Below are 9,905 nucleotides of genomic sequence, written 5' to 3' on the forward strand. Positions count from 1 at the left end.
GCCGCCTCGTGCTCCCACGAGGAGCTCGAACAGTTCATCCACTTCACTAACACCTTCCACCCCAACCTTAAGTTTACCTGGACCATCTCTAACACCTCTCTCCCCTTCCTGGACCTCTCTGTCTCCACATCGGGCAACCACCTAGAAACCGATATTCATTTCAAGCCCACCAACTCCCACAGCTACCTAGAATACTCCTCCTCCCACCCACCTTCCTGCAAAAATGCTATCCCCTATTCCCAATTCCTTCGCCTCCGCCGCATCTGCTCCCAGGATGAGGCATTCCATTCCCGTACATCTCAGTTGTCCTCGTTTTTCAAGGACCGTAAATTCCCCCCCTCAGTGGTCGAGAACGCCCTCAACCGTGTCTCCCACAACTCCTGCAACTCATCCCTCACACCCCGTCCACGCAATAAGAACTAAAAAAGAATCCCCCTCGTCCTCACGTACCACCCCACCAATCTCCGGATCCAACGCATCATCCTCCGACACTTCCGCCATCTGCAATCCGACCCCACCACCAAAGACATCTTTCCCTCCCCACCCTTATCTGCTTTCCGGAGGGACAACTCTCTCAGTGACTCCCTTGTCTGCTCCACATTCCCCTCCAGCTCCACCACACCCGGCACTTTTCCCTGCAACCGCAGGAAGTGCTACACCTGTCCCCATACCTCCTCCCTCACCCCCATCCCAGGCCCCAAGAAGACTTTCCACATCAAGCAGATGTTCACCTGCACATCTGCCAATGTGATATACTGCATCCGCTGTACCCGTTGTGGCTTCCTCTACATCAGGGAAACCAAGCGGAGGCTCGGGGACCGCTTTGCAGAACACCTACGCTCGGTTCGCAATAAACAACTGCACCTCCCAGTCGCGAACCATTTCAACTCCCCCTCCCATTCCTCAGACGACATGTCCATCCTGGGCCTCCTGCAGTGCCACAATGATGCCACCCGAAGGTTGCAGGAACAGCAACTCATATTCCGCTTGGGAACCCTGCAGCCCAATGGTATCAATGTGGATTTCACAAGCTTCAAAACCTCCCCTCCCTCGACTGCATCCCAAAACCAGTCCAGCTCGTCCCCGCCTCCCTAACCTGTTCTTCCTCCCACCTATCCCCTCCTCCCACCTCAAGCCCCACCCCCATCTCCTACCGACTAACCTCATCCCGCCCCCTTGACCTGTCCGTCCTCCCTGGACTGACCTATCCCCTCCCTAACTCCCCACCTACACTCACCGTTACTGGCTCCATCCCCGCCTCTTCGACCTGTTTGTTTCCTCTCCACCTATCCTCTCCTCTATCCATCTTATATCCGCCTCCCACTCTCTCCCTATTTATTTCAGAACCCCCTTCCCTCCCCCTTTTCTGATGAAGGGTCTAGGCCCGAAACGTCAGCCTTTCTGCTCCTCTGATGCTGCTTGGCCTGCTGTGTTCATCCAGCTCTGCACCTTGTTGTCTCGGATTCTCCAGCATCTGCAGTTCCTACTGTCTCTCATTGCATTTTCTTCTTTCTCAATCTCAGTACTACTGAGCAATGCACAGCCAATAAAGCAAGACAGCAGATCTGTACCCAGACGACTAAACGTTATTCCATTTTTCCATGTTTCCTGTGGGATTTGCCTAAGGGGAAGGAAAGTTAGTAGTGTTCTGAAGTCATGAAGAAAAGCAGCACAGAAGAGGGCATTCAGCCAATTGAGTTCACGCCAGCTCTCTATAGACTAATTCTGTCAGTCCCACTTATCTGCTCTATTCCTATTGCCCAGAAAGTTTATTCACTGAAGTGCTCTCCAATTTCCTTTAAAATCATTGACGAAATTTGTGTCTGTTACTCTGTTAAGCAGAGAGTTTCAGGTAACTTCAACTCCCTGTGTAAACAATTTCTTCCTCATACCTCCCCTGTGCAAATATCATCTCATTTCATTTTTCTGTATTTTTGATTGTGGACTAAATTGGGAAAAGGATTGTTTTGAAACCCAAAGAGAATGAATGGCATTACTACACTTTTAAAAAGTAGATCACCGATACTTGTTGTAAGTACTGTATACAATGCTGTTTTTAATCAAGCAGTGGGAGAAAGTTACTTCAGACAACTGAAACTGGAGAATGTGTAGAAAAAAATTCGATTCAAACAGCAACAAGTAACTGACAATTTGTCATCACTGCATAGACCAATGACAAAGACCTTTTGTCTACAACAACTGTATGATTGATTCCAGGTAGCTGATCAGCTTGTCAGTGTGAATGAGATAGTCAGAAACCTTCAGGCTCCAGAAAGGAGGCTGCTGACTTTGTCCCTGGAGTGAAAAAAGCTCCCGGAGCCTGAAGATAGTCAGTTTATTTTCCGTTTTCAGTTGCTGCTTTTAACCATTAATTCAGAGACTTTATAAGTTGTGAGCCCATTGTTCTGTACCTCCTGGAAGAGCTGAAAGTACCTGGAAAAGAGAGAGGTCACTAAATAGCAAGTTCTGACAAGCTGAAAAGATCATTTTAGTGAACCTGTGAACAGCATTTAACTGTTTCACAGTTCTTCACACCACCAAATTACTATTTTGTTCTGTGTCGGTCTGTATGTAGGGGAAGTTCTAAAAAGAGGGTTACAGTTTTCACTAGTAGAGTTATACATCGACAATCCATATTTGTTTCCCTGAAGTTAGAATCAATTGTTTTTAATAATAATTCCTGTTAAATGCAGAAACCTGGTCCATGCTTTTTGTCAACCTTGGCCAAGAAAAGTAAATTTGGGGATTTTGCGTACTTTTATAAAATTATTTACTTTTGTGATGATGCTGCAATAGCAGGGCTTGAATACCAGTATACTTCCCCAATGAGGTGTAATCCTGGTGTCTTTTGCCCATGATCTAATATCTTTGTCCCCTGATCGTTGTGCATCAGTTAATGGGAACAACTTTTTTTTTGTCTTTCTTATCTAAATCTGATATAATCTTGTGCACCTCTACTAAATCATCTGTGGCTTCCCATGCTTCATGGAAAATAACTCTATTTTCTCCAGCCAAATATAGCAGCTAATATCAAATCTTTCAGGTAAATCTCCTTTGCACCCTCTCAAGGACATTTATGTTCTTTCAAAATCGCAGTAACTAGAATCGGTAGCAGCACTAGAGTTGTGTTTTTAACCAGAGCTTTGTAAAAAAAAAAGCTCTTAGAAGACTCTTCTATTCAGCTGAAAATTGTGAATTAAAACCGTTTTTAAGTCTCAATTTTCATGCCAGCATTGGATGTTCTTAAACAGGGTTCCCTTTCTACTAGAGATAGTAGGAACTGCAGATGCTGGAGAATCTGAGATAACAAGGTGTAGAGCTGGATGAACACAGCAGGCCAAGCAGCATCAGAGGAGCAAGAAAGCTGACGTTTCGGGCCTAGACCCTTCTTCAGAAAAGGGGGAGGGGAAGGGGGTTCTGAAATAAATAGGGAGAGGGGGGAGGCGGATAGAAGATGGATAGAGGAGAAGATAGGTGGAGAGGAGACAGACAGGTCAAAGAGGCGGGGATGGAGCCAGTAAAGGTGAGTGTAGGTGGGAAGTTAGGGAGGGGACAGGTAGTCCAGGGAGGACGGACAGGTCAAGGGGGCGGGATGAGGCTAGTAGGTAGGAGATGGGGATAGGTGGGAGGAAGGACAGGTTAGGGAGGCGGGGACAAGCTGGGCTGGTTTTGGGATACGGTAGGGGGAGGGGAGATTTTGAAGCTTGTGAAGTCCACATTGATACCATTGGGCTGCAGGGTTCCCGAGTGGAATATGAGTTGCTGTTCCTGCAACCTTCGGGTGGCATCGTTGTGGCACTGCAGGAGGCCCAGGATGGACATGTCGTCTGAGGAATGGGAAGGGGAGTTGAAATGGTTCGCGACTGGGAGGTGCAGTTGTTTAGTGCGAACCGAGCGTAGGTGTTCCGCAAAGCGGTCCCCAAGCCGCCACTTGGTTTCCCCGATGTAGAGGAGGCCACAACGGGAACAGCGGATGCAGTATACCACATTAGCAGATGTGCAGCTGAACATCTGCTTGACGTGGAAAGACTTCTTGGGGCCTGGGATGGGGGTGAGGGGGGAGGTGTAGGGGCGGGTGTAGCACTTCCTGCGGTTGCAGGGAAAAGTGCCAGGTGTGGTGGAGCTGGAGGGGAGTGTGGAGCGGACAAGGGAGTCCTGGAGAGAGTGGTCCCTCCGGAAAGCAGATAAGGGTGAGGAGGGAAAAATGTCTTTGGTGGTGGGGTCAGATTGCAGATGGCGGAAGTGTTGGAGGATGATGCGTTGGATCCGGAGATTGGTGGGGTGGTACGTGAGGACGAGGCAGATTCTGTTTTGGTTGTTATTGCGGGGATGGGGTGTGAGGGATGAGTTGCGGGAGACATGGTCGAGGGCTTTCTCGACCACTGAGGGGGTAAAGTTGCGGTCCTTGAAAAACGGGGACATCTGAGATGTTCGGGAGTGGAATGCCTCATCCTGGGAGCAGATGTGGCAGAGGCGAAGGAATTAGGAATAGGGGATGGCATTTTTGCAGGAAGGTGGGTGGGAGGAGGTGTATTCTAGCTAGCTGTGGGAGTCAGTGGGCTTGAAATGGGTATCGGTTTCCAGGTGATTGCCAGAGATGGAAACAGAGAGATCCAGGAAGGAGAGAGAGGTATCAGAGATGGTCCAGGTGAACTTAAGGTTGGGGTGGAAGGTGTTGGTGAAGTGGATGAACTGAACCCTTTCTACTAGGCTACTTTAGTGATATTGATTGCAAAGAACAATGCTTAAAGTACAGAACAGCAGTACTTTGGCCAAGCTTTGCCGGGCTGGCTGAGAGAATTCCAAACAAGACACAGGATCTCCCCATCAGATGTGCTATCCTAGCAAACACACTAAAGGAAGTGGAAATATTTTACAATTGATATGTAATTGGTTGTCAATAGAGTCAGAAGGTGGTGTTACAAGGAATGGGATATTTACCAATTAGTTCAAATGTTGTTTGTTTGTGTTCTCCTTTATTTAATGCCTCCATTAATAATCTGAAAATAGGAGTCAAGTACAGTGGCTACATATTCAGGCAAGAAAAGAATACATGAAATTCGAGCACAGAAAGGTCATTCAGAACCTTGTGTCTGCTTTGTCATTCAATAAGATCATGGCTGATCTTCTACCTCAGCTACATCTTACTGCACAAATGCCCATATCCCTCGATTCCCTCAATATTCAAGTCTTGAACATATCCAATCACCGAGCATTCACAGCTCTCGGTAGTAGAAAATTGCTAATGTTCATAAACCTCTGAGTGAAGAAATTCTCACTGCAATTCTAAGATGGCCATTACTTGATACTGAGCCTGCAACCTCTCGTTTAAGAATCCCCACTGAGGGGGAAACATTCTCCTGGAATTTACATAGTGTCAATCCCCATTAAGAACATTATATGTTTCAATGAAATCAACTTTTATTCTTATAATTTTAGGAAATAAGAGCCAAATTAACTCGATCATCGTGGGATAATTTCCCCATCCATTTTCTCTGTGTCAAATGACCCTGCATTCCTTCTAAGACGTGTACATTCTTTCTTAGGAAAACAGACCAAAACTGTACCCATTATTCCAGGTGGGGTCTCATGAAGGCCTTATGCAATTATAGTAAGAGTCCTTTAATCTTATACTCAAATTCTTTTATTGCAACAGTTGGCATACTATTTGTTTTCCTAATTGTTTGCAGTACCTGAATGTTAATTTTTCTGTGATTTGGATACAATGACATTCAGATCCTTCTGAATACTAATGTTTCTCAGTTGTGCATCATTTTAAAATATTCTGATTTTCTATTTTTTCCTATCAAAGTGAATAATTCATATTATATTCCATGTGCAACATGTTTGCCCACTGTTAACCCATTAAAATCCTCAGGGCTATTTTTCTTTCTAACTATGTAATAAAGTTGATACAAAACGCTCTTTCCTCTCAGTTACATAACTAACATAAATTCTAAATTGTAAATAGCTGACGCTCAAGCATTAATCTTTATGGTACCCTACAAGTTACAGCCTGCCAACCTGAAAATTATCTGTTGATTCTTACTGTCTGTTTTATGTCCATTAATCTTTAGCCCATACTAACAAACCTACTTCCATTAGCTGTACATTTGTGTAAATTGTAAAAAACTAGTAGAAATGGTGGCTTGGAACGCTGTACAGTATAAGCTACAGAAAATTTTAAACTATTCTTTGGAATTGTAAAATGCTTCACATTTTGCAGACGAAAAGAAAACCAGTAAAAGAACTATTAAGTAGTTAAAAGAAGAGCATGAAAAATAAAACAAGTCTGGGATTCTGACAATAAATCGATGCTATTATAAGAATGCTCTGTGGCAGCACGTAAAGCAAAGCAGATTTTAGGAATTCATTTTAAAAGTTCAACATTGAGACAAGATGGAAAGATTGCCCTGTCACTTTGTAAATCATTGGTATGACCACATTTAGAACGTTTTACATCATTCTTATTGCCTCATTATAAAAAGGATATTACAGCAATTAAATGATAAGAGAAGAAAGAAACCAGAATGATTGAGGGGTTGAAAAGATTGGATATGTGGAACAATTCTGTAAACTGGACATGATTTCATTGGAAAAGAGGAGGTTGAGTAGTTATCCGGTTGAAATTTTTAAGATTCTAAAGATTCCAGATGATTTTGACCACAAAATATTATTTTAAATTTGTAGATTTGTGTGTTGAGTTGGTTAAGTTTAAAGCAAATCTATGGCATGCTTGGCCTTGATATTGACCCCTCAGGATGGGTGAGAGATAATTGAGAGAGGAACGTTGGTTAATGTGGCAGATTCAAAATTAAAAATTGAGAGATATACCACCAACCTACTGCATTTGCTCCTGTCACCATTGTTATGGCATTGGGTTGCATGCCATGCATATATGCCATCTTGATGGGGCAAACCACTTTGTTCTAATATATAAATTAGGTTCCCAGAGTGCGATAGATTCTTAAGGCTTTCCAGCACTGGAGCTTTCTCTTGTCTTTTGTCTAAGATTGTTGTAAACCAACTGAAACAACCTAGTTGTTATAGTTGAATAACAATTTCGTTATTCTTTTTTCATGTGATTATATGGATAATAGAAAGCAAAATGTATTACTCTTTCTTCACTTGGCTGTTCCTCCTTGTGTCAGACGCACAGATCACAGAAAATCTTTAAGGTTTTTAAACCAGCAAAAAAAACTTGTTCTTTTAGAACAATCATACAAGTTCAAAATAGGTTCATCTTGTACAGGGGGAGTATATGCAATAAAAACTACTCCCACTGGAATTGCTTTTTCCTTTAAGTTAAAACACCCACACCAACCTGCACAGAAAGTCAATAATGAGGCCACACAATTTTAAATACCAGAGCAGTGGTTGAGTCATGGATAAACTATACCAATTCTTCACATCAGATGTAAAATGTGCTACATTAGAAAGTTAAGTTGTTTGGCCTTAATTTAATCCTTAATACATACATCCACAACAATTTGGCTGTATTGGCCTTCTACATCAGAGTACAAAATAATCAATAGCTTTTCATCATGACTCATCCTCCTTACTTGTGGATAAATTAGAACCGAATAAATATTTGCTGGGGAAATGCAGGGTTATGTGGAAGAGCAGAGAGAAGAGACTAATTGGATAGCTCTGGCCTCCTTCTGTGCTGCATCATTCAATGATGCTGTGTCCAAAATGTGAGTAGGCTACAGCAGTTTTGTCTATTGCCGTTTCTCTCAATCCAAATTCTTTACCTTTTGGAAAAAAATGAGAAATGTTTTGTTCTCTGTGCAACACCTAAGACTGAGATAATAAACTAAAAGAACTGCGGATAGTGGAGATCTGAAACAACAAAAACAGAAATTGCTGGAAATTAGAAGAATTAAGAATCTTTACTGAACTATGCAGGGCTGTATTTACTGGAAGCAACAGGAATCTCAGCCATTGGCTGGACAGACAGCAAGAGCCCCATGTCAGGAATATATTAATTGTTTACTTAAGAGCCTCAACTGGCATTGGGACAAGACGACTGTCTGTAAGCCTTGTCATCACAGACTTAATTGGAGTGGAGGTTGGGAGTCACCCGCCAACCTCCCACATAATTAAATATACTCCCTGCCACCACAAGGAATGGCATTATATTCCATTCAATGTCTAAATCAGGAAGCGTAAGTTAGAATATTAAAATAGAGTGAAAATTACATTCAGAAAGCCAAACAAAACATAGGAAAATGATGGAGTTAAGAGAGGGAGAGATAAAAGAGTCAGAATGAAAAACAAAGAATCTTCAACAAAATAACTAAAATACGAAAGAATGGGATTGCACATTTGTAAAAGTATTTTCTTTCAAGGCAGAAAGATTGTTCGTTAGTAATTAAAACCTATTATGTTTGGAACTCCTCCTGTACTGGGCACTCTTGGCAAATGAAATAGATCATAACAATTCAAGAAAGTCCCTCATCACTATCTTCACAAGGCAATTGGGAATGCCCAACAAATACGGATCTTGCCAACAATTTTCAAATTCCACGAATGAGTGAAAAAAAGCCCAAAATTTCCTTAAAATTGAATGGGCAATCCCCTTTTTCCTGGCTGTTTAGTGGCTACCATAAATTCATGCCATTGTATGAGTGTAAATGTAGCTACTGGTTTAACAAAACTTGTGGAGGAAAGGAGCAGCTCAGACAGTAACACACTACATTTAACTGCACAGGTACAGGTTCTATATTCAGACACTGAATTAAGCTCCACACTGTCTGACAACATCATAAGGACTGGGATGGTTGAAGGAAAAACATCTTAGGATCTTTATCAAGTGAAAAAAAAATCTATATTCTTAGGACTCCCAGTAACCTCATGAGTGTCTCACCTAAACTTGTACCTGATTGCCATCATCCAATAAACTACCCCCTTTTTAAACAAGAGGCACTTCTCATAAAGACTTGTTGATGGTTTTCTCCTACTGTTGTAAATCAATGCCCTTAGACTTAGTGAAGTGAAGGAGATGGTTGCAGCAGGCTACTATGAAAACACTGCAAATTGCTGTCTTGCATCTTAATAATGGTGAACGTTTGTTATTCCTAATGCTAAATCTGAGCTATTATATGTATGGACGTGGGAACCAATAATGAGAAAAAGATGACACAAATAGTGTGGCAACACATATTGACTGGGAGTGGAGTGACATTTATGTGGTTTAGAAAGCTTTTTTAAATATAATTATATCTTTATAAAGGTCCACTTAACTTACTTATTTATGTTTTTATCCACATATATTTCCATCAAAGGTTTTGAGTCAGAGTAGCTAAAGCTGGGAGACAACAATCTACAATTGTCTTGCTGTGTCAGTGCATTATACAGACACAGATATCTACATGATGTGTAGATAAATGAGCTGATTGAAACATTGTGAAGCAATTGCTGATCCATGCCTGTCAAACCTAGCACCACAGATCAAATCTATAATCCTATGAAATCTCCCCTTTTGAGTCCAAAGTCAGGAAAGGATTTACGAATGTTGGTGCTAAACTGAGTTTAGGATGATGTAAGAAGTACTTTTTCCAACTTCTTTGATTAATTCAGGTTGATCTGCACAGCCAGTTTTGAAGCTTGAAGTCCATGTAGAAATCTGCCTTGACTGAAGCTCCCAGTATAGAGCTGACAGTTTTGCACAGAATTCAAGTCTAATGAAATAGGAAGAGTGATGCAATGACGTTTTCAGTTATTACATGACAGGTGCTGCATGACCGGACATTGTGTGGTTAAATGTCATATGATTAAATCTTGCGGAATGCCTCCAACCAGAATTGACAACACTATTATCAACAAAATAAACATCCCACCTTCTGCACAGTTTGAAGGCAACAACTTCAATTTGAACAGGCCAAAGCTTCCAACTGGGCACT

This window comes from Rhincodon typus, chromosome 7 (genome assembly GCF_021869965.1).
Source record: "Rhincodon typus isolate 14 chromosome 7, sRhiTyp1.1, whole genome shotgun sequence".
Lineage (NCBI taxonomy): Eukaryota > Metazoa > Chordata > Chondrichthyes > Orectolobiformes > Rhincodontidae > Rhincodon > Rhincodon typus.